The following is a 16,287-nucleotide window of genomic DNA, read 5'->3' as shown; positions in this document are numbered from 1 at the left end:
GAGCACGGCAGCACAGTGGTTAGCACTGCTGTCCCACAGCGCCAGGGACCCGGGTTCTATTCCGGCCTCGGGTCACAGGCTGTGTGGAGTTTGCACGTTCTCCCCTGTGTTTGCGTGGGTTTCCTCCGGGTGCTCCGGTTTCCTCCCACAGTCCAAAGATCTGCAGTTTAGGTGGATTGGCCATGCTAAATTGCCCCTCAGCATCGAAAGATGTGTAGGTTAGCTGGGTAAATACGTGGAGTTATGGGGATAAGGTCTGGGTGGGATACTCCGTTGGAGAGTCAGTGCAGACTCGATGGGCCAAATGGCCTGCCTCTGAACTCTTGGGTTTCTATGATTCTAAGAGGCAAAAGTCAGCACTCCATAACTCAGCATTTGGAAGGCAGTGGTATAATCAGAAAAAGTCAGCATGGATTTACAAAAGGGAAATCATGCTTGATGAATCTATTGGAATTTTTTGAGGATGTAACTAGTAGAGTTGACCGAGGAGATCCAGTGGATGTGGTTTATTTAGATTTTCATAAGGCTTTCGACAAGGTCTCACATAACAGACTACTATGTAAAGTTAAAGCACATGGGATTGCAGGTAATGTCTTGAGGTGGTCAGCAGATAGGAAGCAAAGAGTTAGCATAAATGGGTCTTTTCCTGATTGGCAGTCAGTGACTAGTGGAGTTGTGCAGGGATCTGTGCTAGGACCCCAACTGTTCACATTACATATTAATGATTTGGAAGAGGGAACTGAATGTATTATCTCCAAATTTGAGATGATACAAAGTTGGGTGGGAGGGTGAGCTGTGAGGAGGATGCAGAGATGCTGAGTGTGTGGGGATCTGCATGACAGATAATGTAGTATAATGTGGATAAATGTGAGGTTATCCACTTTGGTAGCAATAATAGGAAGACAGATTATTATTTGAATGGGTGTAAATTGAGAGAGGTGGATACTCAACGAGACCTTGGAGTCCTTGTGCATCAGTCACTGAAAATAAGCGTGCAGGTACAGCAGGCAGTAAAGAAGGCAAATGGTATGTTGGCCTTCATAGTGAGAGGATTTGTATAGGGATCGGGATGTTTTGCTGCAATTGTATAGGCTGTTGGCGAGGCAACACCTGGAGCTTTGGTGTCCTTATCTGAGGAAGGATGTCCTTGCTATAGAGTGAGTACAGCGAAGGTTTATCAAGCTGATTCCTGGGATGGCAGGTCTGTCATATGAGGAGAGACTAAGTCGGTTAAGATTATATTCACTGGAGTTTAGAAGAGTGAGAGGGGATCTGATGGAAATTTACAAAATTCTAACAGGCTTAGACAGGGCAGATACAGAAAGAATGTTCCCGATGGTGGGGGAGTCCAGAACTAGGGGTCATAATTTGAGGATAATGTTACACTTCTGTACTGGGCTGCTATTAATAATAGAATTGTCTTCTGAAAGTCTAAATAAACCACATCTACTGGTTCTCCTCGGTCAACTCTACTAGTTACATCCTCAAAAAACTCCAATAGATTCGTCAAGCATGATTTCCCTTTTGTAAATCCACCTTTTAGAACTGAGATGAGGAGAAATTTCTTCACCCAGAGGATGAAGAATGAATGGAATTCACTCCCACAGAAAGTAGTTGAGGCCAAAACGTTGTCTGGTTTCAAGAATAAATTAGATATTGCTCTGGGGGCTAAAGGGATCAAGGATATGGGAGGAAGGGGGGGATCATGATATTGAATTCGATGATCAGCCATGATCAAGATGAAAGGCGGAACAGGCTCGAAGGGCCGAATGGCCTACCCCTGCTTCTAGTTTCTATGCTAAGTCACCATTCTATTTATTAATACTGCGTTGTCAGGAAAAGGCAGACACTTGCCACCACCTGGAAGAAAAATCTGTCAGCAAGATAGGTTAAATTGGAATCAGGTGTTTGATCATTTTTATGAACTCCCAGTAGATGGTCCACTTGTTTTGGTGGGACTTTGTGGCACTGTTTTGCAAAGCCTCTATCTCACAGTAGCTGGCTTTGCCAGTAAAGGGTGATGGGGTGGCACTGAGGCACAGTGGGTTAGCACTGCTGCCTCACAGCGCATGGGACCTGGATTCGATTCCGCCCTCGGGTCACTGTCTGTGTGGAGTTTGCACGTTCTCCCCGTGCCTGCGTGGGTTTCCTCCGGGTGCTCCGGTTTCCTCTCACAGTCCAAAGATGTGCGGGTTCGGTAGATTGGCCATGCTAAATTGACCCCAATGTCAGGGGGATTAGCAGGGTAAATATGTGGGGTTACGGGAATAGGGCCTGGGTGGGATTGTGGTCGGTGCAGACTCGATGGGCCGAATGGCCTCCTTCTGCACTGTAGGGATTCTATGATTCTACGATCATTTTGGATTATGTCTCGGTTGAGGTTGTTGGGAGGAAGCTAGATCCTGCTCTGTTGAATGATATCAGCCTACTTACATTAAACTCACACCTCTCTGGGTGGTGCCACTTCTGTAAGTGTAGCTCAGCGCTCTGCTCCATTTCTTGGCTAGCGAAAGGCATTTGGAAAGGAAAGCGAACTCGATGGGCTGGCTGCGAGAGATCTGATTCCAGCTATTAGTGTGCACCCAGCACGCGGAGCTCATCTTAATTCCTCACTCCTGTTGCAGTTAGAAAACAGAACAAAATGTGCAATCAGGATCTGCATAAACTCCAGCTTGTCCCAAACTCTGCCACTCAAATCCAATCCCGTGCCGAGTCCCAGCTGGCCCTAGGCCCACCATCCCTCTCACTCACTCACGCTGACTCCTGCACCTCCCCACCCCCATCTCCGCACCCCCCCCATCTCCCCCCCCGATCTTCGCACCCCCCCCCCCCTATCTCCGGACCCCCCCATCTCCGCACCCCCACCAATAGCTCAGATTTGAAAAAGAATCATTCCTTATCTTTCAATCTCTCCCACCCATGTTCCCCAACACCCTCCCTTGCCTCCCCTACCCCCAGCCCATATCCCACCCTCTCCAACGACCACCACAAGGTCATGGAACGAGCACAGTTGATGTGGCACCTTGCTGTGTGATTTGTACAATCCATTTCGCAGGTGAGAACAAGAGCAATCTGCAGTCAGGGCCTCTGATTGTAGAAGCACAGAATCCCTACAGAGCACAAGAAGGTCTTTTGGCCCATCGAGCCTGCAACGATGGGCGGCACGGTAGCACAGTGGTTAGCACTGCTGCTTCACAGCTCCAGGGTCCTGGGTTCGATTCCCGGCTCGGGTCACTGTCTGTGTGGAGTTTGCACATTCTCCTCGTGTCTGTGTGGGTTTCCTCCGGGTGCTCCAGTTTCCTCCCACAGTTCAAAGATGTGTGGGTTAGGTTGATTGGCCAGGTTAAAAATTGCCCCTTAGAGTCCTGGGATGCGTAGGTTAGAGGGATTAGCGGGTAAATATGTGGAGGTAGGGCCTGGGTGGGATTGTGGTCGGTGCAGACTCAATGGGCCGAATGGCCTCCTTCTGCACTGTAGGGTTTCTATGAATCTATGAACGACTCTCTGACCTATTCCCCTAACCCCACATATTTGCTCCGCTCTTCCCCGTAACCTACACATCTTTGGACACTAAGGGGGCAATTTAGCATGGCCAATCCACCCAACCTGCACATCTTGGGACACTAAGGGGCAATTTAGCATGACTGATCCACCTAACCTGCACATCTTTTGGACTGTGGGAGGAAACCGGAGCACCCGGAGGAAACCCACGCAGACACGGGGAGAATGTGCAGACTCCACACACAGTCACCTGAGGCCAGATAAAAGCAAATTACTGCAGATGCTGGAATCTGAAACCAAAAGGGAAAATGCTGGAAAATCTCAGCAGGTCTGGCAGCATGTGTAAGGAGAGAAAAGAGCTGACGTTTCGAGTCCAGATGACCCTTTGTCAAAGCTAAGACATAGAAAGTGGGAGATATTTATACTGCAGGGTAAGGGAATGGAAGATGAGTCATAGCCACAGAAACCAGGGGAAAGGCTGCTAATGGCAGCCCAGAGAGAGAATAGAAGGTGTAAATGGCCAAACAGCAGAGAAAGCCAGAGGTCCGAGGCTAGAGTAAGACCAATCTGAGTACACTGACCACTACTGTTCTGCGTCTTTGTGCCAATGTAGATTTTGGGGCGAGAGTGTGGGGCGAGGGATGGAGAACCCAACTGGGCTAAGGTTGGCAGTAGGATAAAGCGTGATCCCAACTAGGTACAGATGGAGGGTGAAGGGGAGAGAAGGAGGAACATCTTACCAGGGTTGGATTTGGAATGTGGAAAAGAAGGATCTTGCAATTTATGGCACCTTTTACAACCTCCCAGGATACCCCAAAGCGTTTTACAACCAATAAGGTACCTTCCAAGTGTAGCCACTGTTCTATTGTTGGAAACACGCCAGCCAGTTTGTGCACAGCAAGATCCCACAGACAGCAACGTGATGATAATCAGGTAATTCACTTTTCTTTGAGAGGTGTTGGTTGAGGGATAAAAATTGCTTTGGATGCCAGGATGATCCTTTCTGCTCTTCTTCACATGGTGTCATGGGATTTGTCTTTTCAGTTCAGCTGAAATGTTCAGCATCCCCTCAGTACTGCGAGGCCTGGATAGAGTGGACGTGGGGAGCATGTTTCCTCTAGTAGGAAAAACTAGAACCAGAGGGAAAAACCTCAGGCTAAAGGTGCGATCCTTAAAACAGAGATGAGGAGGAATTTCTTCAGCCAGAGAGTGGTGAATTTGTGGAACTCTTTGCCGCAGAAGGCTGTGGAGGCCGGGTCATTGAGTGTCTTTAAGACTGAGATAGATAGGTTCTTGGTTAATAAGGGGATCAGGAGTTATGGGGAAAAGGCAGGAGAATGGGGGATGAGAAAAATATCAGCCATGATTGAATGGCGGAGCAGACTCGATGGGCCGAGTGGCCTAATTCTGCTCCTATGTCTTATGGACTTATGCTCATAGGAGCACCAGTCTAGATTTTGAGCTCTGGCCACTGGAGTGGGACTGGAGCCCATAACCTTCTGGTGAGAATGTTACCATGAGGCGGAGTGGAAGAATGCCTAGTCAACATGGGGAGCAGTGGGAAATAAGGCCCCCTTCCCCCCGCCCCCCCACCCCCCCCATCCCCTGCACAGCTAGACTTAGATGGAGACTTAACACAAAGATGAAAGGATGGGTGATCAGTACATGAAATAAAAATGATCCGTGCATTCTGCAGAGCATGGAAAAGTAGTGACTGAGCTACAGGCTTGTCAAAGTGTAAAATATTCAATAATATAAATAAAATAAGACCAGGTTATTACTCCGAAGTAGGCCAGGACCATAAGTGAAATGTACATTGAGAACAGATTACAGGTAAATGTCTCCGTTCAGAGAATGATGAATACCCTGAATGATCTACCAATACAGGTAATAGAGAGAAAGACTTTGAGTTATTCAAAATACAATTAGTTGTCATGATGGGCGAGTTAATCTCGTTGAGGGGGAGCTATGATGAGCCAAATAGTCTTTTATCATCCCTGATCTTTCTCTTAACACCGTGGCTCATCCATTTGTGTCAATTGGCATCATCAGTCCAGCTCGGAATCTTTTCCCTCTCCCATTGCTTTGGTCTCTTGCTTATCTTGCAATCCTACTGGAGTGTTACCTGATGTGATAACCTGCGTTTGTTTTCACATATTTGCTGGTTAGGATGCGGGTATCTCTGGCAAGGATGTCTTTATCGCCCATCCCTAGTTTCCATGAGGGCATTAGGGGTCAGCCATGCAGTGTGGCACTAGGGTCACATGTAGATCACACAAGGCAATGTGGATATGTTCCCTTCTCCGAGGAACATGCCAGTTACTAGTTGATAGAATCCTTACAGTACAGAAGGAGGCCATTCGGCCCATCCAGCTTGCACCCACAACAATTCCGCCCAGGCCCTATCCCCGTAACCCCACCTTGCTAATCCCCCTGACACTAAGGGGCAATTGCGCGTGGCCAATGCACCCTAACCTGCACACTCTTTGGAGTGTGGGAGGAAACCGGAGCACCCGGAGGAAACCCACGCAGACACGGGGAGAACGCGCAGACTCCGCGGAGTCACCCAAGCCGGGAATCGAACCCGGGTCCCTGGCTCTGTAAGGCAGCAGTGCTAACCACTGTGCCGCCCCTAATGCATTCAATTTCCAAACCTGCCTCCTGATTGCTAGCCCTGCATCAACACCAATAAGCTACAGTAGCCTCTCATTCCTTTCTGCAGACCGACCTTCTATGCTCGTCAGGTGAGTTTGGTCCGATGGTGTGTGGTGACTGGGGCACTGTACGTTTTTTAAAAATACCTCCTCAAGGTATCACGGGATACCTTGAGGAGGTATTATCCACAGGGCGGCATGGTAGCACAGTGGTTAGCACTGCTGCTTCACAGCTCCAGGGACCTGGGTTCGATTCCCGGCTTGGGTGACTGTCTGTGTGGAGTTTGCACATTCTCCTCGTGCCTGCGTGGGTTTCCTCCGGATGCTCCGGTTTCCTCCCACAGTCCAAAGATGTGCGGGTTAGGTTGATTGGCTATGCTAAAAATTGCCCCTTAGTGTCCTGAGATGCGTAGGTTAGAGGGATTAGTGGGTAAAATATGTAGGGATATGGGGGTAGGGCCTGGGTGGGATTGTGGTCGGTGCAGACTCGATGGGCCGAATGGCCTCTTTCTGTACTGTAGGGTTTCTATGATTCTATGATATGGGTGTTGCTGGCTGGGTCAGCATTTGTTCCCCGCCTCTAATTGTCCTCGAGCACAACGGCTTGCTAGGCCGTTTCAGAGGACAGTTAAGAGTCAACCACATTGCCGTGGCTCTGGAGTCACATGTAAGCCAGACCGGGTAAGGACGGCAGATTTCCTTCCCTGAAGGGCATTACTGAACCCAAGCCGGGAATCGAAGCGCTGTGAGGCAGCAGTGCTAACCACTGTGCCACCGAGCCGCCCCTCCTGTTCCATGACATTGTGTGGCCTGTTTCACTCAGCCTGCTTTCTACATTTGGCCTCCTCCCAGAGTGTGGCAAACCTTGGTTCACGCTTCCATTTTAATCGAGGTGGCGTTCGGTTCCCATTTAAAGCGGCGTGTCAAACCACATCGCAAACTGCCTGAGTCCTTAACGGTTATTTTCCCACGAGCACCGCCTTGGCGCAATCTGTTGCCAGCTTGGCAATGTGACACTCAGCCACTGGAGTTCAATCAGGCTCACTTCTCTATCTTCCTCCTGCTATTCTTAGCAGCGTTAAGCCTTGATGCAGCCGCCACATCACCAGAAACAGCCCAAATATATATTTTTTTAATTCCTTTTAAAAATTCCTGTTTAAATCCATGAATCTTAAGGGGCCATTGACTTTGTCACTGGGAAAGGGAGCTGATCGAAGCAGCTGTACAGCTGTAAAGCTGCAATAATCATCTTTTTTTGTGATGAAGTGATGCATTCTACTCACACTCCTTTGTTGTGATGAGTGTTTGACACGCAAACAAAGGGTTCGCCAAACAGTTTTGAATAATAAGAATTGTGCAGTCCCCTCCTCAAGTCCCAGTGAGATGATTTGAGTGAGTGAGTCATAGAGTCATGGAGCGATGCAGCACGGAAACAGGCCCTTCGGCCCAACCAGTCCATGCTGACCAGCTAGTCCCAATTGCCCACGTTTGGCCCATATCCCTCTAATCCTTTCCCATCTGTGTACTTATTCAAAACAAAAACAGAAAATGCTGGAAAATCTCAGCAGGGCTGACAGCAGCTGTGGGGAGAGGATAGGGCCAACGTTTTGAGTCAGGATGACCCCTTCGTCAGAGCTTTTACTGAGTGATGCGCGATAAATCACACGGGAGGCTGGATGTACCCGGGAAATAAAGGCTTTTATTGCCAACAATAACGGAGCTACTATATACAATATACAATCCCAGACTAAAGGGTCACCAGGCAGAGCAGTGACCTTTATACCTCTCCCGGAAGGCGGAGCCAACTGGGGTGTACCATAGGACTATATTAACAGGTAGAACAGCCCAACCCTAACCCCAACAGTAACATATCTACAGACTCATAGTGCTGGCTAAACCATGGCTCAGCACTCCTGGTGGTAACCAACAATGGTTCACCACACTGAGGCACCATAGAAAGCATTCTTTCTGGTTGTATCACAGCTTGGTATGGCTCCTGCTCTGCCCAAGACCGCAAGGAACTACAAAAGGTCGTGAATGTAGCCCAATCCATCAAGCAAACCAGCCTCCCATCCATTGACTCTGTCTACAAGACAGGCTGCCCATTTCCTGTTTGGGCTCAATCTACATGATCCAAGCTGATAGGAGCAGGCATTGCACCCCCTCCAGTGCTTGATCAGAGCTCCATTTTAGCCAAGAGGCCTAGGTGGCGTTTTAAAAAATTGCTTCAAATGAAGCATCAGTGTAACCTCACTGACTTCTATGATTGACTCTGTCGACACTTCCCGCTGCCTCGGCAAAGCAGCCGGCATAATTAAGGACCCCACGCACCCTGGACATTCTCTCTTCCACCTTCTTCCTTTGGGAAAAAGATTCAAAATTCTGAGGTCATGTACCAACCGATTCAAGAGCAGCTTCTTCCCTGCTGCTGTCAGACTTTTGAATGGACCTACCTTGCACTAAGTTGATCTTTCTCTACACCCTAGCTTTGACTGTAAGACTACACTCTGCACTCTCTCCTTTCCTTCTCTATGAACGGTATGCTTTGTCTGTACAGCGCGCAAGAAACAATACTTTTCACTGTATGCTAATACATTTGACAATAATAAATCAAACCAAATCAAATCAAAATCTCTCCATGGCTCTGTCCCTCTCTGCCTCTCTGTTCAGGTACACTGAGGGAGAATTTAGCATGGCCAATCCATCTAATAGATGATTTGGAGTTGGGGACCAAGTGTAGTGTGTCAAAATTCGCAGATGACACTAAGATGAGTGGCAGAGCAAAGTGTGCAGAGGACACTGAAAGTCTGCAAAGGGATATAGATAGTCTAAGTGAGTGGGCGAGGGTCTGGCAGATGGAGTACGGTGTTGGTAAATGTGAGGTCATCCATTTTGCTAGGAATAACAGCAAAATGGACAATTATTTAAATGGTAAAAAATTGCAGCATGCTGCTGTGCAGAGGGACCTGGGTGTCCTTGTGCATGAATCACAAAAAATTGGTTTGCAGGTGCAGCAGGTAATTAAGAAGGCAAATGGAATTTTGTCCTTCATTGCTAGAGGGATGGAGTTTAAAAAAGCAAAGTTATGTTGCAGCTGTATAAGGTGCTGGTGAGGCCACACCTGGAGTACTGTAAACAGTTTTGGTCTCCTTACTTGAGAAAGGATATACCGGGACGGTAGGGGATATAGAGGAGATTCACTAGGTTGATTTCGGAGTTGCGAGGATTGGCTTCTGAGGAGAGACTGAGTAGACTGGGGTTATACTCATTGGAATTCAGAAGAATGAGGGGAGATCTTATAGAAACATATAAGATGATGAAGGGAATAGATACGATAGAAGCAGGGAAGTTGTTTCCACTGGCGGGTGAACCTAGAACTAGGGGGCATGGCCTCAAAATAAGGGGGAGCAGATTTAGGACTGAGTTGAGGAGGAACTTCTTCACACAAAGTGTTGTGAATCTGTGGAATTCCCTACCCAGTGAAGCAATTGAGGCTACCTCATTGAATGTTTTTAAGGCAAGGATAAATAAGCTTTTGAACAGTAAAGGAATTTAGGGTTATGGTGAGCGGGCGGGTAAATGGAGCTGAGTCCACGAAAAGATCAGCCATGATCTTATTGAATGGCGGAGCAGGCTCAAGGGGCCAGATGGCCTACTCCTGTTCCTAGTTCTTATGTTCTAACCAGCACGTCTTTGGACTGTAGGTAGGGGTTAATTTTGTTTTTCGTTATATCCAATCAAAATCCAATCAAAGTTCAATTAAAGTCCCAACAAGAGAGACATTACAGATCCAAGCTGACAAGACAGGCTGCCCATTTCCTGTTTGGGCTCAATCTACATGATCCAAGCTGATAGGAGCAGGCATTGCACCCCCTCCAGTGCTTGATCAGAGCTCCATTTTAGCCAAGAGGCCTAGGTGGCGTTTTAAAAAATTGCTTCAAATGAAGCATCAGTGTAACCTCACTGACTTCTATGATTGACTCTGTCGATACTTCCCGCTGCCTCGGCAAAGCAGCCAGCATAATTAAGGACCCCACGCACCCCGGACATTGTCTCTTCCAGGAAAAAGATACAAAATTCTGAGGTCACGTACCAACCGACTCAAGAACAGCTTCTTCCCTGCTGCTGTCAGACTTTTGAATGGACCTACCTCGCATTAAGTTGATCTTTCTCTACACCTTAGCTATGACTGTAACACTACATTCTGCACTCTCTCCTTTCCTTCTCTATGAACGGTATGCTTTGTCTGCATAGTGCACAAGAAACAATACTTTTCACTGTATGTTAATACATGCGACAATAATAAATCAAATCAAATCAAATCAAGTGCAGGACCACAAAAATACACTTGATCTTAGCCAAAAGGCCGAGAAGCGATAGCGTCTGCAGGAAGGGGTTATCGTTGCGGGTTGAAGTGATTTTCTCTCCACAGATGCTGCCTGACCTCCCGTTCACTACTGGAGGGGTTCTTCCGCTTCCCACTCCTCAGTCGTTGTCGCTGCGCCGACCTCTCCCAGAATGCTCCAGTGAAGCCCCTCTGCCGAGCTCCACCGGATCTGTTACATGAAGCAACATGAGGTTAACTGACACACTGGGCCTGATAAGAACAGGGAGGCTTTTTGTCGCCGGCCCCGATGTCTGCTTTTGGGGCTCGGTGTCAAATTGTGTTTGCTATTGACCCTGTAAAGGGCCTGAAGAGATTTTACAATGTTTTAATCACTTTGTAAACATCAGGCCAGTTGTTGATGATTAGGTGGCTGTGGTGAACCATAGATGGTTATCACTATGGGTACTTGTACATATGTTACTCTTGTTACTGTTGGGGTTAGGGTTGGGGTGTTCCACCTGTTAGCATTGTTCTGTGGTACACTCCGTTTGGCTCCGCCTTCTCATAGGAGTATAAAGGTCACTGCCACTTCCTAGTGGCCCTTAGTCTGGGATAGTATTGTTAAGCAGTGTGCTCTATTCTTGTTGCGAATAAAAGCCTTTATTCCCGGGTACGATCTAGCCTCCCGAGTGGATTAATCGCGCATCAGTGGCAATAAGAGGCAATTGATGTTGGACTAGATTAGACAGTGTGAGATGAATGAGCCAGGACTCCCCCTCTTATTTACGATTTCATCCCTCCCCCAACCTGTTGCACCTCCACCTTGCACCCCCCCCCCTCCCCCACCCCCTACCCCACAGGACCGTGAGGCTACATGGACAGGACATCACAGATGCAATTAATTGAGTTGGCGCTGGGCAGGATTAAAGGTCACCAGCCTCACTGGCATTACTTCTGGATTGAGAATCTCCCTGCAGCCTCTCACATCTGTTATATGAAGCAACAGGCTTGTCAGGAATTGTCCAGTTTATTGAGGATGGAGTAATTTGTCCCACAACGCTGCTGTTGCAGTCAAAGCCATTTATATGCAAATTCCGTTTAAATGCAAGGTGCTTTTAAATCTTGATTTCTCCCTCCTTTCCTCCTCCTTGTGTCAATGTCATCCTAATGAATCTATTACTTATTTTCTGGAGAATGATAACAGATGGAGTATGAACATACAGTGGCAATAAAGAGACCAAAACAGATGACTTTTTTTTCCCCGCGAATGCTTTACTCCACTCAATCTCTTCATTTCTGCTCTGACAGCCCTTCCAAGTTTGTTTTGCTTCTTTCAATTCTTTCCTTCTCTTTGTGTCTCTCACTAACCCCCCCCCCCCTCCCCCTGCAAATAAAACGCCTGACTTCACGCTGCCTGCAAACAACCTCGCTTTTGCCTTTTCAATTACTCTTCCCCACCCCGACTCACACTGGGGGTGTCACATCAGTGTACCACCTGGCCACTAGTCACTAATGGGCAGCATGGTGGTACAGTGGCTAGCACTGCTGCCTCACAGTTGGTACACACTCGATGGGTTGAATGGCCTCCTTCAGCGCTGCAGGGATTCTATGGTCGTGGTTTTTACCTTGCGTTCTGTAACAAATGATGTTCCTTTCCAGTCAGGCTTCCTGAGTCATTACAATCAGCAGGTGAGGTTCTATCCACCTCATTCTCCCTCCCAGCCCAGAAAACTTACTAACCCACCCCCCCATGCCAACATTTACCCTCTTGCCAATGCCAGATCCTTAGCTATGGTCTGGACCTGCCAACCTGCCTGGACATTTTTTTTACATACATGGGACATGGGCATCACTGGCTGGCCAGCATTTATTGCCCATCTCTAGTTGCCTGAAGGCAATTGAGAGTCAACCACATTGCTGTGGCTCTGGAGTCACATGTAGGCCAGACCGGGTAAGGATGGCAGATTTCCTTCCCGAAAGGACATTTGTGAACCAGGTGTGTTTTTCCAACAATTGACAATGGTTTCATGGTCATCGGTAGATTCTTAGAATCTTAGAATCATAGAACCCTACAGTGCAGAAAGAGGCCATTCGGCCCATCGAGTCTGAACCGACCACAATCCCACCCAGGCCCCAGCCCCATATCCTTACATATTTACCCACTAATCCCTCTAGTCTACGCATCCCGGGACACTAAGGGGCAATTTTTAGCATGGCCAATCGACCTAACCCGCACATCTTTGGACTGTGGGAGGAAACCGGAGCACCCGATTCTAATTCCAGATATTTTTTTATTGAATTAAAATTCCACCATCTTCCATTGTGGGATTCGAACCCGGATCCCCAGAACGTTAGCTGAGTTTCTGGGTTAATAGTCAGGGGAGGCGATGGCCTAGTGGTATTATTGCTAGACTATTAATCCAGAAACCCAGTTAATGTCCTGGAAACCTAGGTTCGAATCCCGCCACAGCAGATGGTGGAATTAGAATTCGATAAAATATATCTGGTATTAAGAATGCACTGATGACCATGAAACAATTGTCGGAGAAACCCATCTGGTTCACTAATGGCCTTTAGGGAAGGAAATCTGCCGTCCTTACCCGGTCTGGCCTACACGTGACTCCAGAGCCACAGCAATGTGGTTGACTCTCAACTGCCCTCCGAAATGGCCTAGTAGCCATTCAGTTCCAGGGCAACTAGGGCTGGACAACAAATGCTGACCCAGCCAGCGACACCCACATCCCGTAAAAGAATAAAAGAAAAAAAAGTCTAGCGATAATACCACTAATCCATCGCCTTCCCAAGGAAAGGGATGGAACGAGTTAGGTGAAGTAAATAGAATGGGAGAAGGTTTGTTTGAGGTAAGGGTTGTTCAGCAGAATGGCCTGTTTCTGTGCTATTAATTCTATGCAAATGGAAGTCAAACGCGTTACACCTGCTGATAATCCCAATTTCCCCTTTGACTATTTTGTTTGAAACACATAACCACAGAGACAGCTGCTACAAGGACAACACGTTTACTCGGAGCATTGAGAAACTGGAAGAACAACGACTGATTCCGCTCCTGTGAACCGGGGCTTGGGATGTTTTGCTGCCATAAAGTTACGGTGCAGGTACAAGGTCTTGTGGTCTTAACGATATTTTGCAATGGGGGTTCCCCGAAGGTGAGTTTATATTTTCTTTCCCCCTCCCCCTGCCCTCCCCCCAGATAAACCACTCAGTCATCCTGCGATATCAGAAAATAACCCTTCCTGTCCCGCTGTAACAGTTACATTAGCCGCATCGGTTTTTTGCAACCTCTCTGAGAGGTATTGTCAATTTACTGCTAATTAGCGGCAAATTACGAGCAATTTGTGCTGTGGACTTTCGTCCACCGGGGACTGAGTGGTGAGTTCCCAAACCTGAGCCTGCCACATCTGTCGGAGTACAGAGACATTCAAACTCATCATTCCAGCTTCAGTCTGAATGTGAATTGCAGAGGTCAAACGTGTAACTATACTGTACCAAACAACCCCATGCAGCTTTAACATCTCAATATTAAAATATCTAATGTATAATTCACATGTCCACAAACATCATTCTGTGAGATTACCACTGTTCATTTCTTGCCTCCACAAAATATGCAAATTGTATCATTGATCTGTGCGTATATTGAGTGCAGTCCAGGCTATTTGTTGCATATACCACTTTTTAGTTTTAAAAAAAAATCCATTTCACCTTTGTACAGAATGCCCTCCAGATGCCCTCCTGCTTTTGCTCTTTTCCCAATCCCATGTATGTTCGAATCAGCAGACTCATCGAATCCCTGCAGTGCAGAAGGAGGCCATTCAGCCCATCAGGCTGCGCCGATAACAATCCCACCCAGGCCCTAACCCCGTAACCCCACATACTTACCCCGCTAATCCCCCAACACAAAGGGGCAAACTAGCACGGCCAATCAACCTAACCCGCACATCGTTGGAGTGTGGGAAGAAACCGGAGCACCCGGAGGAAACCCACGCGGACACGGGGAGAACGTGCAAACTCCACACAGTCACTCCAGCAGGAATCGAACCTTGGTCTCTGACGCTGTGAGGCAGCAGCGCTAACCACTGTGCCACTGTGCCGCCCCATTCACCGTGCTGCCCCATTCACCGTGCTGCCCCATCTTTAACACAATAAAATGTCCCAAGATGTTTTAGTGTTTATGAACAAAGCATGTCACCAAGACACATGAGGAGATATTACAACCAGTAACAAAAATGCATGTCAAAACGGTAGGGTTTAAGGAGCATCTTAAAGGAGGATAAAGAGGCAGAGAGGTTACCAGAGAGTTATTGGACAAGCTTAGGCCCCACTCTGTTGAAGGCTAATGAGCGCAGCAGTGATGGGTGAATGGGAATTGGTACAGTTTAGGATACAGGCAGAAGAGTTTTGGATGTGTGCTCACAGTATCGGAAGTGGGAGCCTGCCAGGACAGTGTTGGAATATCAGCATGTTCTGCCTCTTGTCTCATTAATGTTCACACACCAGCCACATCCAACAAGGGGGTTACCGGATAGCACAAACCGTGGTGGACATTCCCCCTCTCACTCAGGAGCACGGAGACGGACCTCATTGGCTGTGCTCCCAACACCTGCTATGAGTTCAGGATAGACCATAAGATATAGGAGCAGAAGTAGGCCATTTGGCCCATCGAGTCTGCTCTGCTTTTCATGACAACCCTGATGTGATAATCCTCAACCCCACTTTCCCGTCTTATTGCCACAACCCATGATTCCCTTACTGATTAAAAATTTGTCGCATACTTGGGTGGCACAGTAATTAACTCACAGCGCCAGGGACCTGGGTTCGATTCCCGGCTTCGGTCACTGTCTGTGTGGAGTCTGCACATTCTCCCCGTCTCTGCATGGGTATCATCGGGGTGCTCCGGTTTCCTCCCACACTCCAAAGATGTGCAGGTTAGGTGCATTGGCCACGCTAAATTGCCCCTTAATGAACAGGATATGGCGCTCGACTCATCGATCGATAGTTGCGACGCGCCACAGCGAAAAACTGCACCGACCTCCTCAGAAGACAAACACAGGACATGGCGGACAGAGTACCCTTCGTCGTCCAGTACTTCCCCGGAGCGGAGAAGCTACGGCATCTCCTCCGGAGCCTTCAACATGTCATTGATGAAGACGAACATCTCGCCAAGGCCATCCCTACAGCCCCACTTCTTGCCTTCAAACAACCGCACAACCTCAAACAGACCATTGTCCGCAGCAAACTACCCAGCCTTCAGGAGAACAGTGACCACGACACCACACAACCCTGCCACAGCAACCTCTGCAAGACGTGCTGGATCATCGACACAGATGCCATCATCTCACGTGAGAACACCATCCGCCAGGTACACGGTACATACTCTTGCAACTCAGCCAACGTTGTCTATCTGTTACGCTGCAGGAAAGGATGTCCCGAGGCATGGTACATTGGGGAAACTATGCAGACGCTGCGACAACGGATGACTGAACACCGCTCGACAATCACCAGGCAAGAGTGTTCTCTTCCTGTGGGTCAGCGGTCACGGGCATTCGGCCTCTGATATTTGGGTAAGCGTTCTCCAAGGCGGCCTTCGCGACACACGACAGCGCAGAGTCGCTGAGCAGAAACTGATAGCCAAGTACCGCACACATGAGGACGGCCTCAACCGGGATATTGGGTTCATGTCACACTATCTGTAATCCCCACAGCTTGCCTGGACCTGCAGAGTCTCACTGGCTGTCCTGTCTGGAGACAATACACATCTCTTTAACCTGTCTTAATGCTCTCTCCACTCAC

At 48.1% G+C, this 16,287-nt stretch overlaps 1 pseudogene; it reads right to left on the bottom strand.

The window, feature by feature from the left end:
* Positions 1-10,385: 10,385 nt before the first annotated feature.
* LOC144502076 (U2 spliceosomal RNA) lies at positions 10,386-10,533 on the bottom strand (annotated as a pseudogene).
* Between the last annotated feature and the right edge of the window lie 5,754 nt (positions 10,534-16,287).

Source organism: Mustelus asterias, chromosome 12 (genome assembly GCF_964213995.1).
Source record: "Mustelus asterias chromosome 12, sMusAst1.hap1.1, whole genome shotgun sequence".
NCBI lineage: Eukaryota > Metazoa > Chordata > Chondrichthyes > Carcharhiniformes > Triakidae > Mustelus > Mustelus asterias.
This window is presented reverse-complemented; position numbering and strand designations above follow the sequence as displayed.